At 56.6% G+C, this 22204-nt stretch overlaps 2 long non-coding RNA genes across 5 annotated transcripts; one reads left to right on the top strand and one right to left on the bottom strand.

Annotated features, from left to right (window-relative positions):
* Positions 1 to 420: 420 nt before the first annotated feature.
* On the bottom strand, positions 421 to 21958 carry LOC149128446 (uncharacterized). Of its 2 annotated transcripts, none has more exons than XR_016232951.1 (3): positions 21880 to 21958; positions 5958 to 6447; positions 421 to 676 (listed from the first exon to the last, which is right to left on the bottom strand). It is a non-coding gene; the product is annotated as an uncharacterized LOC149128446 (long non-coding RNA). The 2 variants fall into 2 exon arrangements; XR_016232950.1 differs by lacking the exon at positions 421 to 676 and adding an exon at positions 1853 to 2086.
* Positions 6112 to 14093, top strand: LOC149128447 (uncharacterized). 3 transcript variants are annotated; one of them, XR_016232956.1, is made up of 3 exons: positions 6112 to 6245; positions 8799 to 8908; positions 13858 to 14091. It is a non-coding gene; the product is annotated as an uncharacterized LOC149128447 (long non-coding RNA). The 3 variants fall into 3 exon arrangements; XR_016232954.1 differs by having other exon boundaries at positions 6198 to 6317; positions 13858 to 14093; XR_016232953.1 differs by having other exon boundaries at positions 6211 to 6343; positions 13858 to 14092.
* Positions 21959 to 22204: the final 246 nt, after the last annotated feature.

Genomic DNA, 22204 nt, shown 5'->3' with positions numbered 1-22204 from the left:
AGGGCCCAAGCACTTGGGCCATCCTCCACTGCACTCCCGGGCCACAGCAGAGAGCTGGCCTGGAAGAGGGGCAACCGGGACAGAATCCGGCGCCCTGACCGGGACTAGAACCCGGTGTGCCGGCGCTGCAAGGTGGAGGATTAGCCTAGTGAGCTGCGGCACTGGCCAGCAGCTTTATTTATACGTAGTCTTTTCAGATGGGCTTCTCTCACTTAGTAAGACATGTATGTAGATGTCCTCTGGGTCTTGTCATGGCTCCTTAGCTCATTTATTTGTCGTGCTTAACAATCTTACATTGTCTGCAAGAACCACAATCTACTTATCAGTTCACATACTGAAGCGCTTCTTGGTTGTTGGCAATGGTGAATAAAGCTGCTATAAATATCTTGGTTTTTCTTTTTTAGGATTTATTTTATTTATTTGAAAGATAGTTATAGAGAGGGAGAAAGAGAAATTAAGAGGTCTTCCATCCATTGGTTCACTCCCCAGATGACTGCAATGGCTGGAGCTGCGCCAATCCAAAGCCAGGAGCCAGGAGTTTCTTCAGGATCGCCCACATGGGTGCAAGGGCCCAAGCACTTGGGCCATCTTCCACTGCTTTCCCAGGCCATGGCAGAGAGCTGGATCGGAAGTGGAGCAGCCGGGACTCAAACTGGCGCCCATATGGGATGAGGCACTGCAAGCAGAGACTACCCGCTAGGCCACGGTGCCGGCCCCTGGGCTAATTTTTCTTAAATATTTATTTGATTGATTTGAAAGGTGGAGTGACAGAGATAGATGGAGACACAGAATCTTCCACCTACTGGTTCACTCCTCCAGTGGCTGTAATGGCTGAGGCTGGGGCTGGGCCAAAGCCAGGAGCCTGGAATTCCATCCAGGCCTCCCATGTGGGTGTACCTGGGCCATCTTCCACTGCCTTCCCAGGTGCATTAGCAAGGAGCTGGATCGGAAGTGGGGCAGCCAGGACTCAGACTAGTGCCCAGTCCCATATGGGATGCTGGAGTTGCAGGCTGTGGCTTAACCCGCTGTGTTCCAACACTGACCCCTCCCCAAAAGCTTTTTGAAGTCTTTCTGGACTTCATCTCTGTGCACCAGAGATTTCTCCCCACCAGCAGCCAATTCTTTCTTCAGTGGACCCCAGCTGGGTGTCCTATGGTTCACTTCACTTCTGACCCTGAGCACATGGAGACAGCGCCAGATCCCAAGGCTCACGGCTCAGTTCCCAGCACAGCCTCCTCCCCTTCAGGTGCCATTTGCGAGCTCTGGCTTGTGAGCAGAGGGCTAAGAATCCAGGTTCCCACAGCCCCCTCCTCAGGGCCGAGTGGAGTGGCTCGCAGGACTCAGCACACTTGACTTATGCTTCCCTGTTCCCAGAGGATTTCATAAGGGATCGAGATGACCAGTCAGACAGAAGAGCCGTGGAGCTCACGGTGCCTGTCCTGGCAGCCTGCACATGTCCAGCTCCCCCGCCCTCGGGGTCCGGACAGAGGCTTCACCACAGGCAGAAGTGACTGTACCCTCGGCCACTGGGATCAACTCAACCCCTGGCCCCGCACCCCTCTCCTGAGGTTGGAGGGCAGGCTGAAGTTCCAACTCTCTAATCTTGCCTCAGTCTTTCCAGCGGCCAGCCCCCATCCAGAAGCCATGTAGGGACCCAGCCACCAGCCACCTCATGGGCATAAAAAGCCACGCAGCACTCCAGAGAGTCCGAGGGCTTTGGGGCTGTGTGCCAGGACCCAGGGGCAGAGGCCAAGTATCTATTTCTTATTATAGCACAGTATCGCCCCCCAGAAGTGAGGCTGCGTTTTTCTCAGGAAACCACATCAGGAGGCACTTCACCCCAGCCCTTTTATTTTACTTTATTTTTTTTAAAGATGTATTTATTTATTTGAAAGTCAGAGTTACACAGTGAGAGGAGAGGCAGAGAGAGAAAGGTCTTCTGGTTCACTCCCCAATTGGCTGCAATAGCCAGAGCTGCACCCATGCGAAGCCAGGAGCCAGGAGCTTCTTCCAGATCTCCCACGCAGGTGCAGGGGCCCAAGGACTGGGGCCATCTTCCACTGCTTTCTCAGGCCATAGCAGGGAGCTGGATTGGAAGAGGAGCAGCTGGCACATGAACCGGCATCCACATGGGATTCTGGCACTGCAGGCAGTGGCTTTACCCGCTACACCACAGCACGGGCCCCTTATTTTACTTTAAAGAGTAATAGAATGAAACTCTTTATGGGTAGTTGACATACTCCCCACCCACAGCCCACCTGCTTCAGGTTTCACTATGTGGGATGAAGGAGAGGCAGGCCACTGGAAGAAAGAGGCTGGAAAGAGCCTCATCAGAAGGAGAAAGCTAGTCCATGATTCTGCCCCTCCGAGCCTCGGGTTTTCTGTCTTTAAAATTTGTTTGGAAGCCGGCGCCGTGGCTCAATAGGCTAATCCTCCACCTTGCGGCGCCGGCACACCGGGTTCTAGTCCCGGTTGGGGCGCCGGATTCTGTCCCGGTTGCCCCTCTTCCAGGCCAGCTCTCTGCTATGGCCAGGGAGTACAGTGGAGGATGGCCCAGGTGCTTGGGCCCTGCACCCCATGGGAGACCAGGAAAAAGCACCTGGATCCTGGCTCCTGCCATCGGATCAGCGCGGTGCGCCGGCTGCAGCGGCGGCCATTGGAGGGTGAACCAACGGCAAAGGAAGACCTTTCTCTCTCTGTCTCTCTCTCTCACTGTCCACTCTGCCTGTCAAAAATTAAAAAAAAAAAAAATTTGTTTGAGTGGCAGGTTGGGGGGCAGGGACACAAGAGAGAACACCCATCCTCTGGTTCACTCCTCAAATACCTGCACCAGCCAGGGGCCAGGAACCAGAACCTGGGAACTCCATCCAGGTCTTCCATTTGAGTGGCAGGGACCCAACTATTTGGGCCATCAGCACCACCTCCCAGGATACACAGCAGCAGGAAGCTGGAATCAGGAATGGAACCAGGACCAGAGCCCGGGCACTCCAATATAGGATGGGGGCTCCCTAAATGGTGACTTAACTGCGAGGCCGAATGCCCACCTCTGGGCCTAACTTTCAACACACATTGGTGGAGGGAGGGGCTGAATGAGGATATCCACACACACACACACACATAAGAGTAGGAGAAAGATTGCAGGTGGGGCCGGCACCGTGGCTCACTTGGTTAATCCTCCGCCTGCAGCGCGGCATCCCATATGGGCGCTGGGTTCTAGTCCCAGTTGCTCCTCTTCCAGTCCAGCTCTCTGCTGTGGCCTGGGAGGGCAGTGGAGATTGACCCAAGTGCTTGGGCCCCTGCACCAGCATGGGAGACCAGGAGGAAGCACCTGGCTCCCGGCTTCGGATCGGCGTAGCTCCAGCTGTAGCGGCCATTTTGGGGGTAAACCAATGGAAGGAAGACCTTTCTCTCTGTCTCTCTGTCTATAACTCTACCTGTCATTAAAAAAAAAAAGATTGCTGGTGGTTTTTATTTCCCTCTTTGACTTAGCGATCTGGTGGGCTTATCCCCAACAAGCATTTAATCGAGACGCCCACCACCGCCAAGCCCTGCCCTCTGGTCCCACTCTGAGCGGGGCCTTGGCCTTTGATTCTCCAGGACAAAGGAGGTCCTGGCAAACGGTGAAGAGAATTAAATAATGAAATCTTTGCCCTCTGAATTTCCCATATCCAGAGGCATTTTTTTAACCATATGTGGTTTTCATCATATACCCTGTCATTGCCACTGTGCTTTTGGTTTTTTGTGCAGCTAACTTACTTATATATCACTCATGAGTGGGTACAGCATTGCTCTACAGAAAGGTGAAAAGTCACCTGCTTCCATGAACTGACATTTGAGCAGGCTGCGGCGGGGGCAGCTCATTCCTCTGCTCTCCCCCTAGGCTGTGCACTGTTAGGGGCAGGGGGGGTGATTTATATGTCACTGCAGACATCACGGAAAGTCTCAGCGTGGCATCTTCAGAAGGAGGAAGAGCCTGGAGGCAGGGCCTCAAGGGGGAAAGCACCTGCGAGTCGGTCACCAGGCCGGCAGCTCCCTCTGCAACGTCGCTCAGCTTGCCTCCATCCTCACAGCCTCATGGGAGGGTGCGAGCCCCCGCCATCTGCCCTGGCCCCAGCCACAGACCCCCTGTGTCCCGTGCTCGGTCTATTCTGGGTCTGAGTGACCTTCCCAGAGGCCTGCCGCCTTCCCACGGCTCCTGACCACTGCACTGCCTACATAGTTCAAAGCATTCTTGAACCCTGACCCTGACACCCTCTGCTCACAGCCTACCTCTCCCCATGCCAGGGATTTGCACCCCAGCCAGCTGTGGGCTGCCCAGAGTTTTCCTAGCCGCCCCTTCCTGCCTCCCACCATCACTGTGCCTTTGCAGAGCCCCGGAATGCCTTCCATGGACAGTGCTGCCTGTCCCAGTGGGACCACCACTCAAGGGCATGCGTCAAAGCTACCTCTGTGATGTGTGCTGTGGGAGGTGCTGGGGCCCTGCCTCCCACATGGGAGACCCAGGTGGAGTTCCAGGCTCTTGGCTTCAGCCTGGTCCAGCACAGGTTGTGTGGGCATCTGTGGAGTGAACCAGTGGATGGAATCTCTCTCTCTCTCCTCTCTCTCTGAAAAAAAAATTTTTTTTCATTTGAAAGAGAGAGAGAGAGAGAGAGAAAGGTCTTCCTTTGCTGTTGGGTCCCCCCCCCCAAATGGCCGCTACAGCAGGTGCGCTGCACCGATCCGAAGCCAGGAGCCAGGTGCTTCCTCCTGGTCTCCCATGGGGTGCAGGGCCCAAGGACTTGGGCCATCCTCCACTGCCCTCCTGGGCCACAGCAGATAGCTGGACTGGAAGAGGAGCAAGGGACAGAATCTGGTGCCCCAACCGGGACTAGAACCCGGGGTGCCGGTGCCGCAGGTGGAGGATTAGCCTAGCGAGCTGCGGCACCGGCCTCAAATGAATTTTTAAAACCTCCTCTACGACAAGGTCTTCAGCAATCCTTTCCTGACTGGCTGCCATGGCCGGGCTCTGTTCCAGGCCCTTAAGACACAACCAAAAGCATCAACATAGGATCTGGCTCCAAGGGGTGCAGAGTCCACGAGGAAGTCGCGAAATCCAAACATAAGCCAGGCTGCGTGTGAAAGGGAGGACGGGAGATCCGTGTTTACAGCAGAAACAAAAGTGGCCCTTGCAGCTGGTGGGTCAGTATCCTCGGTGCTGTAGCAAAGTCCCACGAACTGGGGCTGCTTCCTGGTTCTGGAAGCTGCAAGTTCAAGGTCCAGGTGCTGGCAGGGCGTCTCCCTCGGAAGGCGCTGGGAAGGACAGATCCCAGGCCTCCCTTCCAGTTTCTGGGCCCAGGGCAGCAGAACGCCACACGGCCCCTCCCTGTGCTGTGGCCCTGAGCACCAATGCCCCTTTATAAACAGGACAGTGGCCACTGGCTCCAGGGCCACCTGCTTCAGCCTCATCCCGACTAACACTCCCAGCACCCCTGTTTCTGCTACGGCCACATTAGGAGGTCCTGAGGGTTAGGACTTCAACAAACGAATTAGAGAGGGGCTGGACACCCAACCGTAACAGATGCGGGGAGCCCAGAACCTGGAGGGCCGGCAGGAGTGTGGCGGGACGGGGCTGCTGGTGCTCTGGCTCTGGGTACATGGGCCGAAGTGGAAAAGGCAGCCGGGTCGGAACAGGGGTTGGAGGAAGGCAGTGGCGGCCAATGGGGATTACAAAAGCACGTGACTGCTGGGCAGCCCGCGACGGCCACTTTCTACCGCGCTCCCACAACCCCCATTTCCCATTCTGGGTCCCACCGCAGCTACCAGCATAAGCGGGACGGGAGCTCAGCCAGGGTAGCAGCAAAGCCCGTGCGTGGCCTACTGCGAACCACGCATGCGCATCAGCGAACGAACGCATGCTTCCGGGCAGCCACCTCGGCCCCTGGCGGATTTCAGACCACCCCTGGCCACCCCAGACTCACCTCACACGGTCACTGTCCCCCTCCTTCCCGGGCCTGGGCCAAAGCTTCGGCGTCTGCCACAGGCTCCCCGGCACCAGGGCAGCGCGCCTAGTAAGCGACCTAGCCCGGAAGTCTAAGGGCCCTTACTGGAGCCCGCCGACGCATTTCCGCTTCCGGTTCTGCAGGTAGCAGATTCTGCGAGGCCTCTTGTAGGCTTCTGCGGGGCCGCAGCCCTGTTGCCCTGGCGGGGGCTAAGGGAACACGCCAGCACTGACCTTCCGCCTGCCAATACCTGCGTCCCAGAGGCAGGTGAGGCCGCTGCCGGAGGGAAGGTGCCCCATGCCAGGGCCCGCTCTAAGGAGACCGCAGCAGAGGTTGCTGGTGAGGAGGGTGGCACAGACTGACAGGTGAAGTGGGAAAGGGAGGCGGGTCCCCGGGTTTGGGCTCTGTTCACATTCTTAGATGGATCTTTCTGGAAGACCGTCCTGGCAGCCGGCGGGAGGACAGAGAGCTGTCAGGGAGAATGGTGAGCGGACGTTGGGGTAACAGAGTGGCTGTGAGACCCGGCCTGGGGAGGTGGCGGCGGCCTGAGGCCAAGCCTGCACCTTGGAGAGGAGAACACCCCAGACTCAACCAGAGCCTGGGCAAGTGCAGGAGAGTGAGACAGGCAGGGCTGACACCAGACTTCCGGAAGAAGAGGGGGCGTCCAGGTTGGCTGGTGGCTTCTCATGGGTCGTTAAGGGCCTTGGAGACCCGCGGAGGCGTGTGCGTGGCTCTCAGGAGGGAGACCTGGGCTGGAAGCACACTTAGGACTTAGGAGGTGTCCACCCTGTAGCCTCAGCTGTGTCCCATGGCCTGGCTTGTTCCTGCTGCTGGAGGGAAAAGCGTCCCCTCAGGTGGCTCCTAGGGCCCACTGCTCAGCAGGAGGGGCCCTGCCTCTGCTTCCACATGGTCTCCAGCACCGTCCTGCCCCAGCCAGAGTGTGGGGAGCACAGAAGCCCAGGCCAAACCAGTACTCCCCAAGACCCACCAGCAGGACACCCAGCCCAGGAGGAAGAGGCTGGCTCAGAAGATGGGGGACAGGGCCAGTGCTGGGCCCCCTGCCTCTCATCATCTCTGCAGCAGCTCCAGCACCCAGAAACAATGCCAGAGGCTCATGGGGAACTGTGGAGTCACTGCCTGGCCTCAGGCGAGTGTGAGTGGGGTGGGCGTGGGGCGTCCCGACGGAGTGCGGCAAGAGGCAGGGCAAAGCATGCAGGGTCGCGGCTTTGGTGGCTGTGCCAGGCAAGACGCCAGGAGGAAGCGGGCCCCACTCAAGGAGACCGAGGGTGAAGGGTGGAGCTGTGGGCAGGGTGAAGGGAGCAGCGAGGGGCCAGGGGCAGACGGCGGCCAGGTGCGTGCCAGGGACGCCCCCCGGCAGCCGGGAGCTCAGAGTGCAGCAGCAGCAGATGGCCTCATGGGGAGGTAGAGGGGCAGGAGAGCTGGAAGCTGTGACCCCCTCTCCTGCTCGTTCTGCCGTCCACCGCAGCCATGCACTGGCCAAGGGAAGGTGATACCTCCACGGCGGTCAGCCCAGAAGGCGCAGGAAGAAGGGGCCTGGGGGCTGACAGAGGTTGGGCAGGAGCTCAGCGCGAGACCTGGCCGAGCAGCCGCAGCCTGCACTGTAGCAGGTGCTCGGAGCTGGAATGACGACAGCTGCCTGTCACACGGCGGGCAGGCAGCGCCTCCCTTCCTGCCTCTGGTCTCCTCCAGTACTTTACTCAGCAGCAAGCGCCCCGCCCTGTGCACACACCGGCCCTCACACTGCAGCTCCTGTGCGTAGGCTACCAGGGGTGTGGCTGCTGTTTAGCCCCCTGGTGTGCAAGGGGTCTGCAGACCTGGGCTAGAGCCCATCTCTGTCCCATATCTTAGGCTAGTCTCTTTCATCTCCCGATCGTGACTTCCTTGCCCATTAAAAAGAATTCGTCAGGAGCAGGTGTTTAACCCAATGGTGAAGACACCTGTGTCCCACGTCCGAGCACCAGGGTTGCGTTCCCAGCTGTGACTTCTGGCGCCAGCTTCCTGCTAATACAAACCATGGGAGGCAGCAGATGGTGGCTCAAATGCTTGGGTCCCTGCCGCACGTGCTGGAGACCTGAGTGGGCTTTGTGGCCTCTGGGTTCTGCCTGGCCCTGCCCTGGCTGTTGTGAACTCTGGGCTTTTGCAAGATGCCAGGAGGATAAACAGATTGGCTGGCAGGTTTTAAGGGTGTGTCTTGCTCATACCCATGTCCCTCGTATGCAGCGCAGTGCCCTGCTTCTCATGGGTCAGGACACGCCTGTGCCATCAAGACGGCAGGTGTTCCTGCGGTGAGCAGCACTCGAACGAGTGACCCAAGTCAGAGGCACCCGAAGGCCACACCTGAGCATGGGGCCCCTGGTGGGGGTAGGCCAGCAGCATGTCCTCAGTGCCCGGTGCCTCTCCCCTCTCTGCATACGAGAAGTCAAGGCCTTGGCAACAGCCGCAGCACTGCAGCCAGCTGGCACCGGGGCCGCCAAGAGCCATTGTTTGGCCAAAACAGGAAGCTGCCCGAGGGGAAGTATGGCCTCGCCTCGGCGAACCCCTGAAGGGTGGCCCCCCGAGAAACTTGGGGATGTGCTAGCAGCTGGTATTGTGTTGCAGCTGTGCTGCCCCCTCCCCCCAGGCTAGGGGATGGACCTGGTGTAGAAGGACGGGGCTGGGAACTGGGGGACTGGGTTCTAGTGGTGGGTGACCTTGGGTGGGGTGCCACCTTCCTCTGGATACAGGTCTCCCCATTTGCTAGTGGGTAGATTCACACCGTGCATCTGCAGTTGAACAAATCCAGGTCTGGCTCTCCCGCAGGTCCTCCGGCTGCCCGTTTGCCATCTTCCGGTGCTCAGCTCAGACAAGGCCCATGGAATGAGCCCTTCTCCAGAACCCAGAGGGGAATGATGGTTCCACAGTGCTTCACGGTTAGCAGAGCACAGCCTCCTTATCTCACACCCCACCATCACCACCACAGTTGTGCCAAGAGGCACTGGAGATGGGGCTCAGAGCCCCTTCTCCCAGTGGAGGACGTGGAAGTTCAAAGCCAGCATTAGAACCCACATCCCTTGCCTTGGATCCTGCCAAGCTCTCAGGAAGCCTCATGTAATCAGTGAGTCTTACAAGCCCAGGCTGGAGACAGAGGCGCCCCTGGGACCAGGGCTGTGGGAGCCCCAAGGAGACAGCAGCTCCCTGCGTTTGGCGCAGGGGCAGGAGCCGAGGGCAGCCTGGTCAGGTTGCTCCTCACATCATTATTTTTCTCAATGCAGGCTGGGCCACTGCCCCTGGGCACGCACACGCCCCTCCCATCTGCCTCTCAGAGCCAGCTGGCTGTCTAGGGTGTTGCCTGCCCCACTGGCCCCGGGCTGGGTGGGCCCTGGATTTGCTGTGGGGGGTTGGAGGCTCACTGCTGTGTGTGCATGCCGTTCGCTCACCCAGCACCTGTTCCTCTTCTGTCTTCAGAGCACTCTGGTTCTGTCGGGATACTCTGCCTCCCCCACCCCCCACACATACACACTTAGCCCTAGAGCCCAGCTCATCTAAGCCAGTCAGCGTGCGGCATTCCTGGAGGGACAGTGATTGGTTGGAACTTGGCCCATTCAGACCAAAGAGAAGGACTAACAAGGTCAGGAGAAAAGTCCTGTCTGGCCCTCCCCTGGTCACTTGCATACAAGCGCAGGGCCCCTGCTGCCACCCACAGCCACTGTTCACCTCTGAGGAGAGCAGCCGTGTCAGGGGCCATGCGGGGAAGCAGCTGAGGCCAGGAGAGGAGAGTAGCAGAGCGGGCGCCACTGCCAGTGCCACACCCCTGACCCTGGACTTGCGGTGATGGAGAAGGGGCCTCTCCTTGCTCTTACTTGCATCCAGGCCCGGTCGCCTTGCATTGGGGGGTGCCGTGGCTGCCCTCCCCGTGCGTGCTCACGGCAGGGCGGTTACGAAACCCGGGCACCCTGCCAGAGCTGACAGCTTGTTCGGGACTTGAGGGAGCTCTGCATTTTCTCTTCTCTGCTTCTTGAGCCGGAGACAACCCCTCCCCCTCTACCACTGGCCGCTGGCCTCTGGCCTTGCTGATGTTCCTGCTGCAAAATGGATGGCACAGGAGACAGAGCTCGGATTCCAGAACCCCAGCCCTGGCTGCTCTCTCTGTTCAACCCCTGCATTTCCCCCCTTTTCCCTCCAGGGACCTCAGCGGCCCCAGGATCACAGTTTTCAAAACATACGCGCCCTTGGAGATGACCTACTGCGATCTCCTCGGGTGTGCAAGTGGGAACTGATAGAGGCGAGAGAGACACAAGGCCAGGACTGGGACCGGGGGCTTGAGTCTCATCCCGGCGCTCTTCCCGCCCAGCGTTGGAAGGTCGTACGCTGGCCCAACTTTTTCTGTTTTGCTAATTGAATACATCTCGGTGTTCCTTACTCTCATCCAACTTGTCTGTCTCGTGCCCACTGCTGTGATGCAGATATCCTAGGTCTGTCCAGTTCGCATTTGCGGTCCTGCCCCGACACAGCGGCCAGAGGCATTGTCCCTTCTGCAGGCCGCAGTGCCATTGCCCTGCTTCACTGCCTAAAGGACAAGATGCAGGGTCCCTAACTGGGCCTTTTTGCTGTTTTAATATTTATTTTGTATTTATTGAAAGGCAGAGTAATAAAGAAAGAGAACGAAACAGCAAGAGAGAGAGAAAGCTTCCATCTACTGATTCACTCCCCAAATAGCCACAACAGCCAGAGCTAGGCCAGGCTGCAGCCAGAAGCCAGGAATTCCATCTGGGTCTCCCATGTGGGTGGCAGGGGCCCAGTCACATGGGCTCTCATCCACAGGCACATTAACAGGGAGCTGGATTGGAAGCTAATTAGGCAGGACTGGAACCGGCACTCTGATGTGGAATGCCAGCATTGCAAGTGGAGGCTTAACCTGCTGTGCCACGACGTTGCCCCACCTCCACCCCGGCCTGGGACAGTCCACTGCCCAGGCCTAGCTGTCAAAGGAGACCTATATTCCTGCTGCGACACTCAGCTGTTGCTTCCTCCAGGCAGTTTTCCCAGCCCTCTCCATCTGTGATCGGTGCTGTCTGACCAGATCAAGGAGCCCTCTGCAGGGTGGGAGGGTCTGGCCCTGGCATCTCTCCTGCTGCCCTGTCAGTGCTTACAAAGCACAGACCAAGTCTGCTCAGCATCGTGCCCTCCCTGTGCCTGCACCAGGCTGGACCTGGCCCTTGTGCAGTTCTCTTTTGCTGCCTGCAGGTTCTCTGGCCACAGCCCTGGGAAGGCAAGGAGTAGGGGGCTAGTGGTAGGAGATGTCATCGTACTGAGCAGGTCTGAGTGGGTCTGCACTCAAGAACTAGGCCAGGGGACTGGTGCTGTGGCACAGCAGGTTAAGCCACCACCTGTTATGCTGACACTTCATATGGGTGCCGATTCAAGTCCCTGGGCTCCTGCCACCCACATAGGAGACCCGGATGAGGCTCCTGGCTCCTGCCTGGTCCAGCCCAGCCATTCCAGCTGTTTCAGCCAGTTGGGGAGTGAACCATAGGATGGAAGATTCTCTCTGTAACTCTGCCATTCTAAAAAAAAAAAAAAAAGGCCGGTGCCGCGGTTCACTTGGCTAATCCTCCGCCTGCGGCACTGGCACCCTGGGTTCTAGTCACAGTTGGGGCGCTGGATTCTGTCCCGGTTGCTCCTCTTCCAGTCCAGCTCTCTGCTGTGGCCCGGGAAGGCAGTGGAGGATGACCCAAGTGCTTGGGCCCTGCATCCGCATGGGAGACCAGGAGAAGCACCTGGCTCCTGGCTTCGGATCGGCGTAGCGTGCCGGCCGCAGCGCGCTGGCCGTAGCAGCCATTTTGGGGTGAACCAACGGAAGGAAGACCTTTCTCTCTGTCTCTCTCTCTCACTGTCCACTCTGCCTGTCAAAAAAAAAAAAAAATGTGGGGGTGGGGGTGCTATGGTATAGATGGTAAAGCTGCTGCCTGCGGTGCCAGCATCCCATATGGGCACCGGTTCAAGTCCTGGCTGCTCCACTTCTGATCCAGCTCTGTTTTTGGCCTGGGGAAACAGTGGAAGATGACCCAAGTCCTTGGGTTCCTGGATCCATGCGGGAGACCTGGAGGAAGCTCCTGGCTCCTGGCTTCTGGCTTCAGATTGGCCAGCTCCAGCCGCTGAGGCTATTTGGGGAGTGAACCAGTGGATGGAAGACCCCTCTCTCTGCCTCTGCCTCTCTATAACTCTGTCTTTCAAACAAAATAAATAAATCTTAAAAAAAAGAAAGAAAGAAACTAGACCAAAAAAAATGGGCCTTGCTAGGTCAGGTCACAGGGGCAAAGTTTAGCAAACACTCCCCTCTGAGCACCGCCAAGAAAAGCCCTGAACTTGGAACTCAGGGCTGGGATTCCAGGAGCTCCACTTCCAGGAATCCGTGCTAAGGGGAAGGATCCGGGATGTGAACAAAGATGAGCATGGCAGAATTTAGCTACAACAGCAAAAATCTGGAAGCAATCTGGAAGCCTCGCAGTAACAGAAGGACGATATACGGATGCATGTTCCAATAGTGAAGTACTGTATGGCCATGAACGTCACCTCGGCAAAAAGCGTGAAGTCAAAGTAACAGAAGGCAAAGCCATACATGCGATATCATCATAACTGGAAAGACATAGACGCAAGTGCTAAAAACGGTTGGCTTAGGGTAGAAGGATTCAAAGTTTTCTCATGTTTATGCTTTCTTGTGCTTTCCAAACTTTGTCCTATAAACTCTCCATTTTATAGTCAGGAAAAAAATTGGACAAGGAGATTAAAAACAGAGATCAATTATACTTGCGACTCTGGTAACGAAGGGACACACAACCTCGGGTAAGACTTCACTCACTCCCGGATTTGTTCATCCGCTCCTCCCGTCATTCTAGAAAGCTCTCCCAAGGGCTTCTCATCTAAGCAGGGCCCCAAGCTGGACACTAGGAACCCAAAATGGAATCAGAATCTAAACATTCAAAAAGATGTTTCACCTTGTCCATACTCAGAAAAATGCCCACTAAAGCTAACTCATGATGCCATTTCTCATCTATCAGGTTGGCAAAAACTCAAAAGTGTGAGAGCGCACGCTGTCATCGAGACTGTGGGAAAGCAGGCTCTCATACCCTGTCTGGTGGGAACACAACATGAGGCAGGCCCTATATGGAGGGAAAGTTAGCAGTTTCTAGCAAAGTTCCATATGTGTGTGCCCTTTGATCTGCCAGTCCCACTTCCAGGAATCCACCCCAAAGATAAACTGGCAAAAATAAGGCAAGATGTATGCACAAGGCTATTCATGGCAGCAGGAAATACTGGGAACGGGGGAGCAGCGGCTAAGACACCCGCAGCCCGTGTCGGAGGGCCTGGGTTTGATGCAGGCTTCGGCTCTGACCCCAGCTTCCTGACAGTGTGGTCCCTGGGAGGCAGCAGTGATGGCTCAAGTAATTGAGTTTCTGGTTCCTGGCTTTGACCCTGGCTCAGCCTTTGCTGTTGCAGGCATTTGGGGAGTGAACCAACTTTCTCCCTCTCCCTCTCTCTCTATGTCTCTGCCACTCCAGTTTTTAAAAAAAGAAATAAAAAGAAACAACTCAAATGCCCATCAGCAGCATTAGCTGGCCATACAGTGGATGACCCTGCAGCTGGCAAGGGGAGCGAGGGAGACCCCAGGGCACAATGTTAAGTGGAAAATTGGAATAAAATATAAGTAGCACTTTATTCTTTACACAAGCATATGCATGCTTTCTTTGATCAAAACACTGATTAAAATATTATAAGTCAGGGCCGGCGCTGTGGTGCAGCGAGTTAACGTCCTGGCCTGCAGTGCTGGCATCCCATGTGGGCACCAGTTCTAATCCCGACTGCTCCTCTTCTGATCCAGCTCTCTGCTATGGCCTGGGAAAGCAGTAGAAGGTGGCCCAAGACTTTGGGCCCCTGCACCCACGTGGGAGACCTGGAAGAAGCTCCTGGCTCCTGGCTTCCGATCAGCACAGCTCCGGCCATTGTGGCCAGTTGGGGAGTGAACCATCGGACGCAAGATCTTTCTCTCTCCCTCTATTCTCTCTGTGTAACTCTTGGACTTTCAAATAAATAAATAAAATTTTAAAAATATGTATCACAAGTCGACTTAGAGATTGTTCCCTGCTGGAGGAGGGGGAACCGGGGTAAGGCAAGCAGAGGTGCAAGTCGGGCCTCTCTGAACAAGCCTCCTTCTGTAAGTGATGCTCAGAGCTAAGTAAAGCTTGTCATAAAAGCAAAATGAAATGAAACCCATATGAAAGGCAAGAGCAATCCCCAAACTCGAGAAAAATACAGTAAATGAATCTGTGTTGACTGGGGGGATAAAAGTATTTGGTGCTGAGGCCAGCGTTGTGATGCACTAGGTGAAGCTGCCATCTACAACTCTAGCATCCTATAAGAGCGCTGTTTCAAGTCCTGGGTGCTCCTCACCAATGTGTCTGGGAAAGCAGCAGAAGGTGACCCACGTTGGGGCCTAGCAAGTAAAGCCTCCACCTGTGACGCTGGCCTCCCATATGGGCAACCATTTGAGTTCCAGATGCTCCACTTCCAATCTAGCTCCCTACTAATGCTCCTGGGAAAGCAGCAGAAGATGGCCCAAGTGTTTGGCCCCTGCACCCGTGTGGGAGACCTGGAAGAAGCTCCTGGCTCCTGGCTTTAGATCGGCCCAGCTCTGTCTGTTGCAGCCATATGATGAGTGAACCAGTGGATGGAAGATCTTGTTCTCTCTGTTTCTCTGTCTCTCTCTCTCTGCAACTCTGCTTTCAAATAAATTTAAAAAATAAATCTTGGGGCCAGCACTATGGCATAGTAGGCTAAGCCTCCGCCTGTGGCATCAGCACCCCACATCAGCATCAATTTGAGTCCCAGCTGCTCCACTTCTGATCCAACTCCCTGCTGATTGCCTGGGAAAGCAGTGGAAGATGGCTCAAGTGCTTAGGCCCCTGCACTCACATGGGAGACCCAGAGGAAGCTCCTGGCTCCTGGCTTCAGAGTGGCCCAGCTCTGGCTGTTGCAGCCATTTGGGGAGTGAACCAGTGGATGGAAGATCCTTCTATTTCTCTCTCTCTCTCTCTCTCTCTCTCTCTCTCTCTCTCTCTCCTCCCTCCCTCTCCTTCTCCCCCTCCCTCTCTGTAACTCTGCCTTTCAAATAAGTTGATTAACTTTAAAAAGCCATAGCTTCAGGCGTATCAGCTTCACCCAGCCTTTTAAAAGCATAATTGAAAAAAGTTACTTGATGCTCTGGATAGTCTAACCCACGGTGGGAGGGGTCGGGGGCTGCAGATTGAATGAGAGTAGTCATGAGCTGGTGAGGGCTGAGGCCAGGGGAGGAAGAAGCAGGGCCTTTGTCTCTATTTTTGTTGTGTGTGTGACAGTTTTTTAAAAGATTATTTATTTGAAAAGTAGAGTTATGGAGAGAGAGGGAGAGACAGAGAAAAAGAAATCCCCATCCACTGGTTCACTCCCCAAATGGCCACAATGACCAAAGCTGGGCCAGGCCAAAGCCAGTAGCCTCATCTGGGTCTCCCACGTGGGTTCAGGGGCCCAAGGACGTGGGCCTTCTGCTGCTTTCCCAGGACTAAAGCAGAGAGCTGAATTGGAAGAGGAGCAGCTGGGGCACAAACCAGGGCCCAAATAGGATGCTGGCGCTATAGGCGGTGTCTTAATCTGCTGTGTTACAGCGCTGGCCCTGTGCTTGACATTCCCCACAATAAAACAAATTCCTTTGTTGCTCTCGAGGAGGTGGGACAAAGAGATGGGTTGAGGGGCAAGGGAGGTGGATGGGGGAGTGCCGAGCTCTGCCCAGGAGTGAGCCTAAGCAGGAGGCGTTCCTAGGGGAGAAAGTTGTGCGCCTGGGATGGGAGCTAGCTCTGCATGGGCTGAGAGCAGAGGGGCCTCAGCGGCTGAGAGGATGCTGGGAAGACTGCAGAGGGCCTCGGACCCCTGCCCCCGAGCCCGGGGAAGGCTCGCACTGGGCAGTGACACCCAGTGATGTCACCGGCCAACTGGACAGAGGCTGGATGGGAGCCGGAGGCCTGTGTGTGTGTAGGCGGAGCTGGTATGCCCTGGGCAGGGGTCCTGGAAACAGACCGAACCAAGAGGCCTGAGCTAGGCAGTGGTCTGGGTAGCGGTCAGCAGGAGCCCTGAGGGAGGCCAGTTTCTGCTTTGAGCTACACGGTTCTCCACCCAGAGCTGGGGGCTGGAGGCCAGGGCTGGAGTCCTGGCCCTCACCTGCTGTCTGCCTGTGGAGCCCAGTACCTGTCTCTGCCGCCTCGGGGTGAGCAGGCCTACCTCTAGGGCAGGGGGTGGGAGCCACAGCCCGGACGGATTTGTGTCTAGCCCAGTGTGCATCCCCCGTGGCGGTGTAGGGGTCACACGTCCTCCCCTGGCCCTGCTGAACATCCAGCTGTGATGTCAGTGGCATTTCCCTTCAGAACAAAAGGAAATGAGGTTAGCGAGCGTGTTAGCAGGAAAGGAAAGTGCTCAGGGCCCCACCTCGGCAGCCCTGCTCCCCACCAAAAAGCGTGCTAGGCAACTCCCCCACCACCTGGGGCTGAGAGGGGGCCCCAGAAATGTCACAGTTCACACAGAGGCACCACCTCATCTGCCCCGTCTTCTGAGCAGGCCTGGCCCACACCCCACGCCGTGAGCACCTTCTCTGGGGCCCGTGGCTGGCACCCTGGCCACACATGGGAACTGAAGTCACCGGGAGCTCCAGGTCTCAGTGCTTGTCAGAGAGCAGACCTGGCGGAGGCCACAGAGCAGGTCACGTGACAGTTGCAAGTCAGGTGGTCCCAGGAGCCTCCCAGAATGCCCTGTTTCCGGCGACTGCCCCTAGAAAGTCCATGTTCAGTTCCAGATACCAAACGCCTTTATGCAATGGAGCCACCCCCTTACCCTCAGCTGTCGACCGCCCCAACAGTTCCTGAAATGCTGCTATGCACACCAAATGGAGTAAAACACCATCCTGGCCAATGTAACTGCCCTAAGCTTTTGAGTTTCAAAAAAAATACAGCAGCTCTAGAATATGCAGCAAATTGGTCATCAAAATGCTGATCAGTTGACAAGTTGGCATCAAGAGAATGCATTTTTAGGGACTTGATCTTGAGCCCCCACAGATCCATCCCCCCACCACATCTCCCTTCCCTCTTTGAGTCCCAGGGGCCTGGCCAAGGGCCAGTTCACCTCCCTACGCCTAACCCTCAGCCCAGTGCCTGGCACTCAGAATTGCGACAAGTAAGCTACAGGTGTGGGATTCTGGTGCTGGCTCTGCGTGCCTGAGTGGTTGGAGGGGCCCATGGCGGGGAGAGGGGAGGGGTTAGTCATGGTGGGCCTGGTCACCCTGACACAGTGAGCCAACAAGGTGGGAAAAACCCTCACCTTTGCTCCCCTTGCAAAAGCCAGCTCGGGTTATATCATACTTTCCACTGTGCCCCCTGCAGGGATGGCGTGGGGTTCACCCTCCCACACACGCAGGGGCTGGAGCTTTTCAGGTGAAGCTGAGCTAGGTGCTTGTGTCTCTACACCTTCGCAGGATGGCTCAGTACCAAAACAGCCAGCACAGGCTGTGTGTGCACACGGCGTGCAGCACCGGTGAGCTTGCACATGTGCACGTGTGTCTGTGGGTGTGCATGCCTGCGGTTTGCTTATGCACATGGGGCAGCTGGGGTGGGTGGCACTGCTGTGTGCACACGTGTGTTTACAGACCTGTATGGGCTGTTGTTGTCTCTGGATACGTGTAATCGAGGTGGACACACGCGTGTGTGCAAGCTTTTACAAGACAAGTACATGGGGCCTTTATAACCTGTCTATCCACAGAAGTGCATGATGATTGGCTGTGTGGGAGGATGTGTGCGTGCCTATTTGCACTCTTGCATAAATACACACTGGTATACTAATCCATGTAAGTGTGAGGGATATGTGTGTCTGTTTGTATAAGATGTACAATACTCTATGCACCCTTTTCAAGTTTTAAAGCTTTTTAAAAATTTCTTTTCATTTTATTTGAAAGGCAGGGAGATAGAGATCTCCTATCTCTCTTTAGTTTGTTCCCAAAATGTCCACAAGAGCCAGAGCTGGGCAGGCCTAAGCCAGGAGGCTGGGACTCCATCTGAGTCTCCCACGTGGATGGCAGGGACTCCAGCACTTGGGCCATCACCTGCTGCCTCCCAGGGTGCACATCAGCAGGGAGCTGGGACTCGAACCTGGGCAGTGCAGTACAGGATGAGGTGTCCCGAGCTGCATCTGAACTGCTGCTCCAAGTGCCCTTCCCTGTGGGTGTAGGAACGCAGCCAGGTGTGATGGGTTTGTGGGTGTGCCTGCGTGAGAGGTGTGTCTATGAGCGGCCGTGACACGGGTGGTGCGGTCGTGCTGTGGACGTGCACACACAAGCACACCCTCTTGCCCTTGGCTTTCCTTGCCATGTGGGGAATTAACAGAGCTTCTGAGCACTAACCGGTGGGTGGCTCTTCCAGGAACACGCTTTCCTGGACCCGAGTCGTGAGCACGTCAGGGCCCCATGAGAGTGAGGAAGGGGGTGAGCCTGAGGTGTGTGCTCCTCTCTCAGCCGAGCAGGGCCTCAGCGCCCCACTTCCCCACCATATGCCCTGGGCTCAGCACTACCAGCTCTGATCTGGAGTCTGACCCTCAGGGGCTTTCAAAGACTTTTGTTTTTTTTTTTTTTGTAGTGGAGCCAAAATGGAATCTTCCAAGGACCCCTCCTTGGAGAGCAGGCCAGCGATCTTCACTGATGAGCGCTGGCTGAAGGCTGGGGTGCAGGAGGGCTCGGGCAGGAGGTCCTCTGGAACTCAGCTCTAAGCCTTTAGCCTGGGCTGTCCCTGGGCCTGTTCCGTTTACATTCCAGTTTGCAGTTTAAACAACACATGCACATCCGTAATCCCGCCTAATCCTCAGGACCTGACTTCCAGTCTGGCTGCAGAGTAGTTAGAGAGCTGGCCCTCACTGCATTCCTGTCCCCTCTCCCAGCTGAGCGACTTCCGACTTCCGCCTCTTCCAGCCTCCCCTGGCCCAGGGAGCCTCCCCCCCCAGCTCCGGTGAGCCGACGCCCAGGAGGATTCTGCCAGCATCTGGATGCCATGCGGGGGCTGTGGTGCTTGCCGCTATCCATCTTACAGATGAGGAAACTGAGGCTCGGAGCGGGGCTGCCTGACTCGGTCCAAAGTCATCCCGGAGATGGCGGGGAGATAGGGAGGGCCCTCCTGACCTCAGTTCCCACCCTCTGTCCTCAGAAGGGTTTCCTGCTCTTACGGCCTTGGCCAGGCCATGGTAAACCCCACGTGTGGTTCTGTGGTTGCCCGCACAGGCCTAAAAATAGCCAACAGGAATGTTGGGGCTCCCCCTTGGTGGGTGGCAAAGGCCCAGCCCCCAGCCTAAGACCTTCTCTGGCCCCTAGGGAGAACCCAGGTGGCCTGGGTCGTGTGTAGGCTGTGCCAAGCTTATAACGGAGATTGCTCTAGTTCCTTGTTTTTAAAACTGTGCTGCAGAGGTTATGAGCCCATTGGGCAGATGGGGAAGCTGAGGCTCGGGGAGATGGAGTCGCAGAGCTTCAATCCTCACTGTCATGCTTTCCCCACCTTGGCCGAGGACAGCTGGCCCAGGGGAAAGAGTGGGGCCTCAGAGCCACACAGGCAAGGCTTCCAGGTTCCCAATCCCAGCCTCTGATGACTCCTGGGGTCTTGGCAGTCACCCCACTGTCTCAGCCTCAACTGCCTCACCGGCATAGTAGGGGCCACATGGCCTGTTACGTAGGGTGGTGGTGAGGACCCTTCGAGGGCTGGGCATGAGGCTGGGGCTCAGCACAGCCACTCACTGACTCCCTCTCCGCCCCTGAGGTCCACGCTTCCAAAGTTGAGGCGAGACGAGGGTTTTGCCAGGGCCAGGGAGTTGGGACCACTGGTGAGAGGCTGGGAGAGGAAGTCCCCGTGGCCGACTGCAAGTCCCGGAGGCATTTCCAGGTCTATGCACAGGAGCCTTGTCGCTCACATCAGGACACAGAGCCCAGGGTGCCTGCCCTGGAAGTGGGGCTGCCTTTGTGACTGTGACCACAGTTGGCACTCACTTCGGTGGGAAGCCCTGAGAAGGACTCCTTTGGGAGGAAGAAGGGCTCTTGGCTTCCAGTTTTGGAGGTTCACCATCCAAGATGGGGTATCTGCAGAGGCCGGAGGATGGCAGAGGTTTGATCATGCGGTGGGCCGGGAGGCGGAGAGCCCCAGGGAGCATGCTGCTCTCCTGCCTTCCGTGTGCATCCGCCGTGGGCCTCACCCTCGAAGCCCAACTCAACCCAACCCAACCGAACCATGACTTCCCAAGGGTTACTCCTTCAGGCCTTGTCATGAGAGCTAGCAGTACCCCCATCTATCAACCAGCAGGGTTCATTCATCAACTGGAAACGAAAGACTTGGGGGTTTAAATGTGTGTTTGAGTTTGGGGACCCAAATCCCAAGAGTGTCAAGAGAGAATGTGGCAGGTGTGGCATTCCATAGTCTCTTAGGATACACAGCTGCCACCTGTCTGTCTACCTGCATTTCTGACTCTCTCTCTCTCTTTCTGTCTCCCTCAGGACCCAGACTCCATACTGAACAGAAGCTGAGCCACACACGGCCAGACCACTGCAGGGATTCAGGTCAACAGCCCCTCTACAGTCCCGACCGCTGGACACACTGGACCTGCACGCCCGTGAGTCTTCGAGTGATTCCAGCTCAAAGCCTTGCAGGCAATGCCAAGTGCAGCAGAGATGAGCTGCCCCCTCCCAGCCCTGCCCCAGTGCAGATTAGAGAACAAAATAAATGTCGCTGTTTCAGGCCACTAGGTCTCAGGTGGCTGGGCCTGCAGCGCTAGGCTCACAGGACACCAACAGCATCCCATATGGGCGCCAGTTCAAGTCCTTGGGCCCCTGCCACCCACATAGAAGACCCAGATGGGGCTCCTGGCTCCTGGCTTCTGTCTGGTCCAGCCCAGCCGTTCCATTCATTTCAGCTGCTTGGGGAGTGAACCAGTGGATGGAAGATATCTTTCTCTCTCTCTTTCTCTCTCTCTCTCTCTCTCTCTCTCCCCTCTCTACCTCTGGCACTCTGTAACTCTGCCTTTCAAATAAATAAATAAACTTAAAAAAAAAAAAAAAAGCCAGGTATCCAGCTCCAGGCAGGTGCCCCAGCGGGACCCAGCCGAGGTAGGCTGGCAGTGGGGTGGGGCTGGACTGAGGTTGGGGAGGAGGGCAGAGCAGGCAGGAGTGAGGCCCAAGAGGAGGCCGGGAAACCACAGCCGCACCTGAGCGTCTGCCTCTGAGCCAGCTCAGAAGCGCCAGGACCCTATCTGAAGAGATAAAGTCCCGGCCAGGCTCCCAGTCACAGGCTCTCTTATCTGCAGCTCTGGGAATGTAAACTCACTGGGAAGCCAGCAAGCCCTGGGAAGACACAAAGCAGACCCCACCCCCATGCCAACCACTCCCTCCCTGTCGCATTCTCTTCCCCTCCAGTCACCCTGGTGTAGAGGGGCCTCCAGCAACCCTTTCTCCCCCCGCCCTTTTTTTTAGATTTATTTATTTATTTGAAAGAGTCATAGAAGAGGGAGTTTCCATCTATTGCTGCTAAGAGCCAGGAGCTTTTCTGGGTCTCCCATGTGGGTGCAGGGGCCCAAACACTTGGGCCATCTGCCGCTGTTTTCCCAGGTACATTATCAGGGCGCTGGATCAGAAGTGGCGCAGCAGGGAATCGAACCGGCGCACATAGGGATGCTGGCGTTGCAAGCAACAGCTTTACCTGCTATGCCACATTGCAGCCCTCCCCCCACCACCACCGCCCAGAAACCTTTTCTGTTAATGTCATGGTGTCCACAATGCCCCACGTGCAAGCAGCACAGTGCCTACCTGGCCAGAGAATGAGAAGCAAGACCCGCAGGTGGCTGTACGTGCGCCACCCAGCACTCTTCCTCACACAGCAGGACTGGGATCCAGGAGACAAAATGCCCTGGGGTTCGCTGACGGGTTGGCCAGAGAGGTCACAATGAGGGTGAAAATGAGGCCCCAAGGCCCTGAGCACTCAACACATGCTGGGCATGGCTCCAAGTGGCGCATGAGCAATCACTCACAGAGGGCACACAGTAGCCCTAGGAAGCAGCCTCGGTGGCCTCTCTGGCTGACTGGGGAGGAAACCGAGGCCCTGGGAGGTCGCTGCAGTTGCACAAGTTCCCAA

This window comes from Oryctolagus cuniculus, chromosome 1 (genome assembly GCF_051225735.1).
Source record: "Oryctolagus cuniculus isolate XC-2025 breed Fujian yellow rabbit chromosome 1, ASM5122573v1, whole genome shotgun sequence".
NCBI classification, from domain to species: Eukaryota; Metazoa; Chordata; class Mammalia; order Lagomorpha; family Leporidae; genus Oryctolagus; species Oryctolagus cuniculus.
This window is presented reverse-complemented; position numbering and strand designations above follow the sequence as displayed.